The following is a 12,946-nucleotide window of genomic DNA, read 5'->3' on the forward strand; positions in this document are numbered from 1 at the left end:
TTCACTTTCCAATACAGTGATGGCATGCTCCTTGAAAACCTTTATAATTATATCATCTGCATATTCATGGTCTAATTCCATGAATGTCAGTATGACATCTGGCTCTTTCCATTTCTGTATTAAAGAGCTGTAAACCATATCACTGATGAACATCACATTATCAACTTTGATCTTTTTAAGTCTAGGCCAGAGTTTTATGAACAGCCGTTGGGTGATGGCATCAACTTTTTCAGTAGAGGAAGGTGAACTGGCATTTTTATTGACACGTGTCACCACCTTCTTGATGCAGGCTTCTACAGATAACCTGTAATTTTCAGCCTCTTCAGCATCACACAGGGCTGGATTCTGCATAGTGTCGATCAGGTGATTTTTAATGATATCGACCGTCAGTTTTCTCAACACTGGGTCCTCGTCGTTCAGTAACATCAGTAAATGTTTTTCTTTACAGAATGTTTTCTGACGTAGCTCTTTGTAAATGGCCCTGTCCAGATCTTTCAGTTTTTTTTCATGTATATGCAGATCTTTGATCCTGTTGTCAGACAACACGTGTTTTAACAGATACCTGTGGAGTTTTTTAGAAGGTCTGTAGTGCGATTTATTTGCAGCTCGTGTGAGCACAGCATCAATGAGTGCGCTCACATGTTCTTCTTCATCATCATCATAATCGCTGACACTAATGCCAGATGATGATTTTTTCTCCAGTATCCGAAATATATTACTTCTAAATTCTTCTAAACGTGTTTCAGACATGGCTTTAGTTTGTTCGTCCTCGTCATCCTCGGCTCTAACGCACCACGAGAAGAACCTTGCCAGCAGGCTTTTACGGAAGAGGTGATCTTCAAATATGGAAATGATCACCTCTAGGTACGGCTGACCTACGGCTAGCGCAATGATCACGAGATCAGGGCTAATGTCCAGCCGCTTTGTTATGTCTTTAAAAATCACCTTTTCAAGTTTTTTAATCCCCCTGTGTGTGATTTTGAGAGGCTTTTGCTCAACTTGTGCCCACAGAGCTGTGAAGAGGCGCTGCTGAATCATTTCCGATGGCGACACCTTTGCCTCTTTGGAGGCACGTGTAATAACAGCATTTATTAGCTCTTTAACGAGCAGCTGTTCTTCTGACACCGGAGGTTCCTGGAGATCAACTGACTCTGGATCCCCCGGATTCTGTTGCTGGTTGCATGACTGAGGGTAGCACACACAGTGCTTCGATTTCCCCTCGTCGCTCCGTAAAATGTTTACGCCAGGGACGACACTACATTCAGAGTCGTCTTCAGTGGCGCAGCTTTGAATCGCATCGGTTGTTTCAATGGCAGAATTCATATTTTCAAATGATATAACTTTTTTACAATCTGGACTTGATTCTGAATTTTGTGTAAGTTGCTGAGTTTGTGTCTCAGACATTAATGCCTCTTACTCCCTCTTACTAAACTTACCTTGTGACTAACCCTGTGCAAATGGTTCTATTTATAGACTTTTACCAAGGTGATGTCACACAAGACATGAAAGGATCAAAGGGATTCTAGCGCTAAGCCCCGCCCACATCCGATATGACGGCGACGTGACGTTACCCTAGCGACCGCTATACAATGGCGATCCTCAGTTGTTGGGATTGAGTGAAACTTGTTTGGATTCAAACATGTAGCCTGCTGGTCCACTGCTTTAACCCACAGCAAATACTGTTAAAATCCTTCCTTTAAAGTTAGAATGTCAAGCGACCCCCCCTCCGACCCTCACCCACTGTGTTGTTGTCGGGTTTACGGCTGGTAAGCTATGCTAATTTAACTGTTTATGTAGCTTCACTCATTCACCTGCAGACACAGACGGCTATCAGAATGGTCACACGTCTTCTTAGAGGACGTTCCAGGTGAACACGCGCGGTGAGTTACAGCCAGCGAGGAGTCACGCAGTTTTTGCGTGCATGTCTGTGCTCGTGGACATTTGTGAGCAGAAACACTTATTATTAAATTATGCACTTACACTCAGAGTTAGAAATGAAATATTTGTATTAGAGGGAAGGAGTATAACAAACTATAAATGAAGCTAATTTGCACATTTTATTCTGCTTTTCTAATCAAAAAATTGTTAATGCAAGAAAAATATCCAAATATTAACAGGAAAATCTCAAACCAAACTCTTACCACCCCTCTGTAAAATCAATATTTAATATCAATGACTTACATGAAATACAGTTAAGTAATAAAATGAAAGAAAACAAGTGAGCACTACTGCATATAAACTCGACTAGATACATACACATATACACTTGTGCTAACAATTCAAGAAACATTTGGTATATTTTATATCCCCCCTCTGTCCTTTTTTCCGGATCCTTGTAGTACTTTGGTAGTAGTATTGTGGTCTTAGGAGCTGATGTGTCAGTGGAAATGAAAACAGCTAAACTGTGACAGCACTCCTTTAATAAAAGTAGCAATGAAACCACCTTACTACACATGAATCTGTATTATTGGCAAATTGCTCTTAAAGTATCAAGAGTATTCTGCAGAACACATTGTTCCCCATCGGTGTTATACGGTTACAAGGTTGGTCTGAATTTAAATGCTTCATATGCTGTTTGAGCTACAGCAGGGGTCCCCAATCCCAGTCCGCGAGGGCTGGTTTCCTGCAGGTTTTAGATGTGTCCTTGATCCACCACAGCTGATTTAAATGGATAAATTACCTTCTCAACACGTCTTGAAGTTCTCCAGAGGCCTGGTAACAAACTAATCATGTGATTCAGGTGTGTTGACCCAGGGTGAGATCTGAAACCTGCAGGGACACCGGCCCTCGCGGACTGGGATTGGGGACCCCTGATCTACAGTAATGTATTATATTCTAAAATGATGCTAAATGATAAAAATGAAGGTGTTGGCAAAACAGCTGGTTAAACTATCTTCAGCTAAAAACCTTCTGCTAAAGTAGACAGTGAATAATTTCTGTTCCATTTCTGTATTAAAGAGCTGTAAACCATATCACTGTCACGGTTTGGCATGGCAAACCGTGGGGGGTGTGGGGAAGGAGGACCCAGGCGCGGTGCTCTATGTACAAGCAGTACGTTTATTTACAGTGTGTGGAAATAACAACAATAAATCCCCGTGGTTTCCCCTGACTCCCGTGTCGTGTCTCTCCGTGACCAGTCCGTGTCTCAGTGCTCTCCGCTCCCGTGTCTCAGCACTCCTCGTGCTGGCTGCTGTCTGGCGCTCCACACTTCTCCTGGGGACACAATAGACGCAGCCGTCAGGACACATAACCGCGGGCATACATACACTAACTCAGTTCAAATGGATGACTAACGTGGAGACTCACGCAATGATCCCACGTCGGTGGGAGCTCCAAGACTCTCCTAAGTAGCACCCCCGACGAGGCCTGACCAGCAGCAGGTGTGTGGCTTTGGGTGTGGCCAGACCATCAGCAGGGCCACACCCACCAGGCCTGAAGGCACCCACTGAAACACATATACACACACACGCAAACAGGGAGAAGGACAGCAACACCAAATATACATACAATAATAATAATAATAATAATAATATAATTCATAACTGCTCAGGGACCCTGACAATCACTGATGAATATCACATTATCAACTTTGATCTTTTTAAGTCTAGGCCAGAGTTTTATGAACAGCCGTTGGGTGATGGCATCAACTTTTTCCGTAGAGGAAGGTGAACTGGCATTTTTAATGACAAGTGTCACCACCTTCTTGATGCAGGCTTCCACAGATAACCTGTAATTTTCAGCCTCTTCAGCTTCACACAGGGCTGGATTCTGGGTCCTCCTCGTTCAATCCGGTTGTTCAGTCTGACGTCACTAGCCGTGTCTGGACCTAAACTCCGCTGCAGGTTCACATGTCAAACGATCACTATGGCATTACTGAGAGTTGAAAAACTGTCTAAAGTCTTTCATCTTTAATAAAATGATCAGCGTTCTGTTCTACCAGGTGTAACAATTGAGTTTAACATCCAGGCACCCATGAAAACGAAATTTATGACATTTAACGGAGTTAGAAGTTAGCAGGGAGTTAGCTCGCTAGCTTCTATCTAAATACAATATAGCATGTCCTGACTGCGGGGTTTTGGAAACAAATTAAACCCTACAGCTGTTATCACTTCCAGCATAAATGAAGACAGGAAACTAAACAGCAGTGACGTTTGTAGGGTTACTGAAGTTGGGCTAGCTGGTATATAATGATGTGCTACGTGACCGCTAGCGACACAGCTATGTTAGCATAATATAAACAAGCTAACTTTTTTTCCCCCACTCGATAAAGTTAACGTGAGTGTTCTCGGTGGAGGACTCCACCACCCCGTTCACACAGAAACTAAACCACATTTTTTTGGCTAAATATGATTTGAACAAATTAAACAACATGGCAGCGGGGGCCCCCGAAATTATTTATTTATTTTAAAAAGCGGTGGGGGGTTTGCCATGAGCGAGCTAGCTTATTTTGTCGGGTTTCTTTCGTTCGGTGGTATGGCGAACACCCCCTACATGAAATACACGTAGGGGGTGTCGTGGAGGCTTGTCAGACATGAGCGCGCCTGTTTGGAAGGGATGCTTGTCGGATTTACATTATTTTGTGACATGGCGATTTTTATACGAAAACTTTAAAGCACTATTTCATGATGGAAAACATTAAAGTTGCTCACGAGGGCATTCAAGCAGCACGATTGAGTAAAACAGTCTAGGGGGGATCTTAAATGAGGTAGTAAACACATATAAATGCACATTAAAAGAAACAGTACTTGCCTTCAGAAAGTTGAGATGAACACCTTAGCTGCATCCAGCTCCTGGCGTAAAAAGCCTCGTGTTCGCATTAAGGCAGACGGCCAGGTGGCTTTCAGTCCTTGCAAAAGTGCATCGTAGACCCCGTAGTATCCAAAAATATGACATGCGCATGCGTGCTCAGGCACAGAAAGGCGCCAACAGCTTCAACTCATGTAAAACTTGAATTCATTCATTTTGCCAGCAATAAAGTTCATCTGAGACCAACTTTTGCTCCAAAACGTTAAAGGATTAGTTGAAGCCCTTAATGTATTTGAGTTTATGGGGCAACTCAGCTTTTATTGTTGAATTGTGAAAGAAATGACTGTAAGCAAGTTTGATTTTTTACAGTGAATGAGTGCGCTGACACTAATGCCAGATGATGATTTTTTTCTCCAGTATTGGAAATATATTACTTTTAAATTCTTCTAAACGTGTTTCAGAAATTGCTTTAGCTTCTGCGTCTTCATCATCCTCGGCTCTAACGCACCACGAGAAGAACCTTGGCAGTAGATTTCTTTTTTTTAGGGAAGAGGTGATCTTCAAATATGGAAATGATCATCAAATCAAATCAAATCACTTTTATTGTCACATCACATGTGCAGGCACACTGGCACAGCACATGCGAGTGAAATTCTTGTGTGCGAGCCCCACAAGCAACAGAGATGTGCAAACACAACAACACAAACGAGCAAAATACAAGAATGGCCAACCTGACACTAATAAATATATGTACAATATATAATAGTGTATGCATTTCTGGATGTGTATACTAAATATTTTCCTACGTGTGTGTGTGTGTGTGTGTGTGTGTGTGTGTGTGTATACACATTTTTACAAATTAAATAGTAAAATAATAATAATAATAATAATAATAATAATAATAATAATAAAATATATAAAATATACAGAGTTGAATATGTGCAAAACAAGTGGCATTTATATACAGTGTGGAGTGCATAATGTTGAAGTTCCAGTAGTGAAGCTGAGGTGTCTATGACGTGTTCAGCAGTCTGATGGCCTGATGGAAAAAGCTGTCTCTCAGTCTGCTGGTACGGGACCGGATGCTGCAGAACCTCCTTCCTGATGGAAGCAGTCTGAACAGTTTATGGCTGGGGTGACTGGAGTCCTTGATGATCCTCCCCGCTTTCCTCAGGCAGCGCTTCCTGTAGATGTCTTGGAGGGAGGGAAGCTCACCTCCAATTATCCGTTCAGAGCACCGCACTACTCGCTGGAGAGCTTTGCAGTTGTAGGCGGTGCTGTTGCCATACCAGGTGGTGATGCATCCAGTGAGGATGCTCTCAATGGCACAGTGATAGAAGGTCCTGAGGATGCGGGGGCTCATGCCGAATCTTTTCAGTCTCCTGAGAAAGAAGAGGCGCTGCTGCGCCTTCTTCACTGTTTTGTTTGTGTGTACTGACCACGTAAGATCCTCAGCCAGATGTACACCAAGGAACCGGAAGCTGCTCACTCTCTCCACAGCAGCGCCGTTGATGGTGATGGGGGTGTGTACTTCTCTGCACCTCCGGAAGTCCACTATCAACTCCTTTGTCTTTGCGACGTTGAGGGTGAGATGGTTGTCTTGACACCAGTGGGTCAGGGCGCTGACCTCCTCCCTGTAAGCCGTCTCATCACCGTTGGTGATAAGACCCACCACTGTAGTGTCGTCCACAAACTTCACAATGATGTTGGAGCTGTTAGTGGCTGTGCAGTCGTAGGTGTAGAGTGAGTACAGGAGAGGGCTCAGTACACACCCCTGTGGAGCACCAGTGTTCAGTGTGATGGGGGATGAGGTGATGCTGCCCAGTCTGACCACCTGGCGTCTGTCAGACAGGAAGCTAAGGATCCAGCTGCAGAGGGAGCTGCTCAGTCCTAGATCCTGCAGTTTCCTGTCCAGCTTCGAGGGAACGATGGTATTGAATGCTGAGCTGTAATCTACAAACAGCATCCTCACATACGTGTCTCTCTTCTCCAGGTGTGACAGGGCAGTGTGTAGTGTCAGGGCTATGGCATCATCAGTGGACCTGTTGTGGCGGTATGCAAACTGTAGAGGGTCCAGTGAGTCGGGTAGTGCAGAGCAGATGAAGTCCCTGACCAGCTTCTCGAAGCATTTGCTTACGATGGGGGTCAGGGCTACAGGTCGCCAGTCGTTCAATGAGGAGATGGTGGAGGATTTGGGTACAGGGACGATGGTGGCCATTTTGAAGCAGGCTGGGACTACAGACAGAGAGAGGGAAAGGTTGAAGATGTGCGTGAACACTCCAGCCAGCTGAGCCGCGCATGACTTGAGGACGCGGCCGGGAATCCCGTCCGGACCAGTAGCTTTGCGTGCGTTCACCTTCCTGAAGCACTTCCGCACATCCTCCTCAGACACAGTGTGCGCACTGACGTCATCCGCGGTGCGCACACTGTCTCTAAGTGTGTTACACTAATACTGTTAAAATCCTTCCTTTAAAGTTAGAATGTCAAGCGACCCCCCCTCCGACCCTCACCCACTGTGTTGTTGTCGGGTTTACGGCTGGTAAGCTATGCTAATTTAACTGTTTATGTAGCTTCACTCATTCACCTGCAGACACAGACGGCTATCAGAATGGTCACACGTCTTCTTAGAGGACGTTCCAGGTGAACACGCGCGGTGAGTTACAGCCAGCGAGGAGTCACGCAGTTTTTGCGTGCATGTCTGTGCTCGTGGACATTTGTGAGCAGAAACACTTATTATTAAATTATGCACTTACACTCAGAGTTAGAAATGAAATATTTGTATTAGAGGGAAGGAGTATAACAAACTATAAATGAAGCTAATTTGCACATTTTATTCTGCTTTTCTAATCAAAAAATTGTTAATGCAAGAAAAATATCCAAATATTAACAGGAAAATCTCAAACCAAACTCTTACCACCCCTCTGTAAAATCAATATTTAATATCAATGACTTACATGAAATACAGTTAAGTAATAAAATGAAAGAAAACAAGTGAGCACTACTGCATATAAACTCGACTAGATACATACACATATACACTTGTGCTAACAATTCAAGAAACATTTGGTATATTTTATATCCCCCCTCTGTCCTTTTTTCCGGATCCTTGTAGTACTTTGGTAGTAGTATTGTGGTCTTAGGAGCTGATGTGTCAGTGGAAATGAAAACAGCTAAACTGTGACAGCAAAATGTTAAGAATGCATATTCTCATCCAAGGTGGCATGCTGTGGCTTTTACAGAAATGCAAGCGGAGATGACCACCTCAATTTTTAGAAGCACTCCTTTAATAAAAGTAGCAATGAAACCACCTTACTACACATGAATCTGTATTATTGGCAAATTGCTCTTAAAGTATCAAGAGTATTCTGCAGAACACATTGTTCCCCATCGGTGTTATACGGTTATAAGGTTGGTCTGAATTTAAATGCTTCATATGCTGTTTGAGCTACAGCAGGGGTCCCCAATCCCAGTCCGCGAGGGCTGGTTTCCTGCAGGTTTTAGATGTGTCCTTGATCCACCACAGCTGATTTAAATGGATAAATTACCTTCTCAACACGTCTTGAAGTTCTCCAGAGGCCTGGTAACAAACTAATCATGTGATTCAGGTGTGTTGACCCAGGGTGAGATCTGAAACCTGCAGGGACACCGGCCCTCGCGGACTGGGATTGGGGACCCCTGATCTACAGTAATGTATTATATTCTAAAATGATGCTAAATGATAAAAATGAAGGTGTTGGCAAAACAGCTGGTTAAACTATCTTCAGCTAGAAACCTTCTGCTAAAGTAGACAGTGAATAATTTTTTTTTGTAAATGTGTTTTTATATTTATATATATTAATTATTATATTGATGAATTAATTCATTACTGCCATTGTTTGTATTGGCAAAATTTAGTAGATGACATACCAATATATGTGGACAGCCCGTTCTCATTCCCGACGTGTAACATACCGACCATTAGTCGCGCTCCGAGGTGTCCCATAGACACGTGAAAGGTAACCTTCCGCATCTATTTGATACGCGCCGGATTGTGGATGACATCCAATAGAATGACGCTCCCGGTGTAATACACGTTCCAGCTGTGTATTCCAGCCATAACCCTAACCTTAATCCTAACCCGTATCATAACCTAATCGTGTTAGATAGTGTTTTCCAAAGCAATTACAGTAAAATAAACATACACGTGTAGATTGATTCGAAATGGTTCTCATGTTTCCTCATTTTTCCGAACAAGTAACACAGGGACATGTTGGGTGGCCAAAAGCGTAACATACTGACGATTTGTCACCTATAGTGTAACATTTTACACTTTGAGAGTGAGAATGTGTTGATGTGGATTCTTAATATGAAATTATAGTTTACATACAAATAATCCTTACAGTCTGAAAATTACAGCACAAATATCCTGTCACATTTGATCTCTGTGAGGTCAGAGGTCAAATTTACAAATTAGTACCTCTTATCTGTGACCTACTCCTACATAAGGTTTGTGTAATCAGAGTAAAACGCCTGTGCAATGTTTTAATACAATAATTGCTACTAAAATCTTTGATTTGAAAGGAATGACAAACAAACACGTTCAGTCTAAGCTGAAAATGTATACATTTGTGTGACAATGAAAACACGCAGAATTCACAATATAATCTTTTTTGGATCTTTTTATTGATTAAAAATACATTTAGAGTGCCCAATACGATAAGTTGTGTATTAGATGGCACAAAACAAAACCCCAATAATTTGACAATTCCCTCTGAGCAAGCACTGGGCGACGGTGGGGAGTAAAAACTTCCTTTTAACAGGGAGAAAACTCCGGCAGAACCAGGCTCAGTGAGGAACGGCCATCTGCCTCGACCGGTCAAGGGTTTTTAAAATGACTCGATTAGATGTTAAATAAATTGAAACTGAAAATGCTACGTCCAGATGAACAGAATCTACTTTTAGGATCTTACATAACAGTAACCAAGTATTTTCTGCCTGCGATCCATACAGCATGACCCGCACAGAGAAAGAAGCTTGTCATGAAATGTTCACTTTCCAATACAGTGATGGCATGCTCCTTGAAAACCTTTATAATTATATCATCTGCATATTCATGGTCTAATTCCATGAATGTCAGTATGACATCTGGCTCTTTCCATTTCTGTATTAAAGAGCTGTAAACCATATCACTGATGAACATCACATTATCAACTTTGATCTTTTTAAGTCTAGGCCAGAGTTTTATGAACAGCCGTTGGGTGATGGCATCAACTTTTTCAGTAGAGGAAGGTGAACTGGCATTTTTATTGACACGTGTCACCACCTTCTTGATGCAGGCTTCTACAGATAACCTGTAATTTTCAGCCTCTTCAGCATCACACAGGGCTGGATTCTGCATAGTGTCGATCAGGTGATTTTTAATGATATCGACCGTCAGTTTTCTCAACACTGGGTCCTCGTCGTTCAGTAACATCAGTAAATGTTTTTCTTTACAGAATGTTTTCTGACGTAGCTCTTGGTAAATGGCCCTGTCCAGATCTTTCAGTTTTTTTTCATGTATATGCAGATCTTTGATCCTGTTGTCAGACAACACGTGTTTTAACAGATACCTGTGGAGTTTTTTAGAAGGTCTGTAGTGCGATTTATTTGCAGCTCGTGTGAGCACAGCATCAATGAGTGCGCTCACATGTTCTTCTTCATCATCATCATAATCGCTGACACTAATGCCAGATGATGATTTTTTCTCCAGTATCCGAAATATATTACTTCTAAATTCTTCTAAACGTGTTTCAGACATGGCTTTAGTTTGTTCGTCCTCGTCATCCTCGGCTCTAACGCACCACGAGAAGAACCTTGCCAGCAGGCTTTTACGGAAGAGGTGATCTTCAAATATGGAAATGATCACCTCTAGGTACGGCTGACCTACGGCTAGCGCAATGATCACGAGATCAGGGCTAATGTCCAGCCGCTTTGTTATGTCTTTAAAAATCACCTTTTCAAGTTTTTTAATCCCCCTGTGTGTGATTTTGAGAGGCTTTTGCTCAACTTGTGCCCACAGAGCTGTGAAGAGGCGCTGCTGAATCATTTCCGATGGCGACACCTTTGCCTCTTTGGAGGCACGTGTAATAACAGCATTTATTAGCTCTTTAACGAGCAGCTGTTCTTCTGACACCGGAGGTTCCTGGAGATCAACTGACTCTGGATCCCCCGGATTCTGTTGCTGGTTGCATGACTGAGGGTAGCACACACAGTGCTTCGATTTCCCCTCGTCGCTCCGTAAAATGTTTACGCCAGGGACGACACTACATTCAGAGTCGTCTTCAGTGGCGCAGCTTTGAATCGCATCGGTTGTTTCAATGGCAGAATTCATATTTTCAAATGATATAACTTTTTTACAATCTGGACTTGATTCTGAATTTTGTGTAAGTTGCTGAGTTTGTGTCTCAGACATTAATGCCTCTTACTCCCTCTTACTAAACTTACCTTGTGACTAACCCTGTGCAAATGGTTCTATTTATAGACTTTTACCAAGGTGATGTCACACAAGACATGAAAGGATCAAAGGGATTCTAGCGCTAAGCCCCGCCCACATCCGATATGACGGCGACGTGACGTTACCCTAGCGACCGCTATACAATGGCGATCCTCAGTTGTTGGGATTGAGTGAAACTTGTTTGGATTCAAACATGTAGCCTGCTGGTCCACTGCTTTAACCCACAGCAAATACTGTTAAAATCCTTCCTTTAAAGTTAGAATGTCAAGCGACCCCCCCTCCGACCCTCACCCACTGTGTTGTTGTCGGGTTTACGGCTGGTAAGCTATGCTAATTTAACTGTTTATGTAGCTTCACTCATTCACCTGCAGACACAGACGGCTATCAGAATGGTCACACGTCTTCTTAGAGGACGTTCCAGGTGAACACGCGCGGTGAGTTACAGCCAGCGAGGAGTCACGCAGTTTTTGCGTGCATGTCTGTGCTCGTGGACATTTGTGAGCAGAAACACTTATTATTAAATTATGCACTTACACTCAGAGTTAGAAATGAAATATTTGTATTAGAGGGAAGGAGTATAACAAACTATAAATGAAGCTAATTTGCACATTTTATTCTGCTTTTCTAATCAAAAAATTGTTAATGCAAGAAAAATATCCAAATATTAACAGGAAAATCTCAAACCAAACTCTTACCACCCCTCTGTAAAATCAATATTTAATATCAATGACTTACATGAAATACAGTTAAGTAATAAAATGAAAGAAAACAAGTGAGCACTACTGCATATAAACTCGACTAGATACATACACATATACACTTGTGCTAACAATTCAAGAAACATTTGGTATATTTTATATCCCCCCTCTGTCCTTTTTTCCGGATCCTTGTAGTACTTTGGTAGTAGTATTGTGGTCTTAGGAGCTGATGTGTCAGTGGAAATGAAAACAGCTAAACTGTGACAGCAAAATGTTAAGAATGCATATTCTCATCCAAGGTGGCATGCTGTGGCTTTTACAGAAATGCAAGCGGAGATGACCACCTCAATTTTTAGAAGCACTCCTTTAATAAAAGTAGCAATGAAACCACCTTACTACACATGAATCTGTATTATTGGCAAATTGCTCTTAAAGTATCAAGAGTATTCTGCAGAACACATTGTTCCCCATCGGTGTTATACGGTTACAAGGTTGGTCTGAATTTAAATGCTTCATATGCTGTTTGAGCTACAGCAGGGGTCCCCAATCCCAGTCCGCGAGGGCTGGTTTCCTGCAGGTTTTAGATGTGTCCTTGATCCACCACAGCTGATTTAAATGGATAAATTACCTTCTCAACACGTCTTGAAGTTCTCCAGAGGCCTGGTAACAAACTAATCATGTGATTCAGGTGTGTTGACCCAGGGTGAGATCTGAAACCTGCAGGGACACCGGCCCTCGCGGACTGGGATTGGGGACCCCTGATCTACAGTAATGTATTATATTCTAAAATGATGCTAAATGATAAAAATGAAGGTGTTGGCAAAACAGCTGGTTAAACTATCTTCAGCTAGAAACCTTCTGCTAAAGTAGACAGTGAATAATTTTTTTTTGTAAATGTGTTTTTATATTTATATATATTAATTATTATATTGATGAATTAATTCATTACTGCCATTGTTTGTATTGGCAAAATTTAGTAGATGACATACCAATATATGTGGACAGCCCGTTCTCATTCCCGACGTGTAAC

At 42.3% G+C, this 12,946-nt stretch overlaps 1 long non-coding RNA gene across 1 annotated transcript; it reads right to left on the reverse strand.

Moving 5' to 3' along the window:
* Nucleotides 1-3,037: 3,037 nt before the first annotated feature.
* LOC145423738 (uncharacterized) lies at nt 3,038-3,446 on the reverse strand. Its single transcript, XR_013904775.1, has 2 exons — nt 3,307-3,446; nt 3,038-3,213 (listed from the first exon to the last, which is right to left on the reverse strand). It is a non-coding gene; the product is annotated as an uncharacterized LOC145423738 (long non-coding RNA).
* Between the last annotated feature and the right edge of the window lie 9,500 nt (nt 3,447-12,946).

This window comes from Astatotilapia calliptera, chromosome 22 (assembly GCF_964374335.1).
Source record: "Astatotilapia calliptera chromosome 22, fAstCal68.1, whole genome shotgun sequence".
In the NCBI taxonomy this organism is placed as follows: domain Eukaryota; kingdom Metazoa; phylum Chordata; class Actinopteri; order Cichliformes; family Cichlidae; genus Astatotilapia; species Astatotilapia calliptera.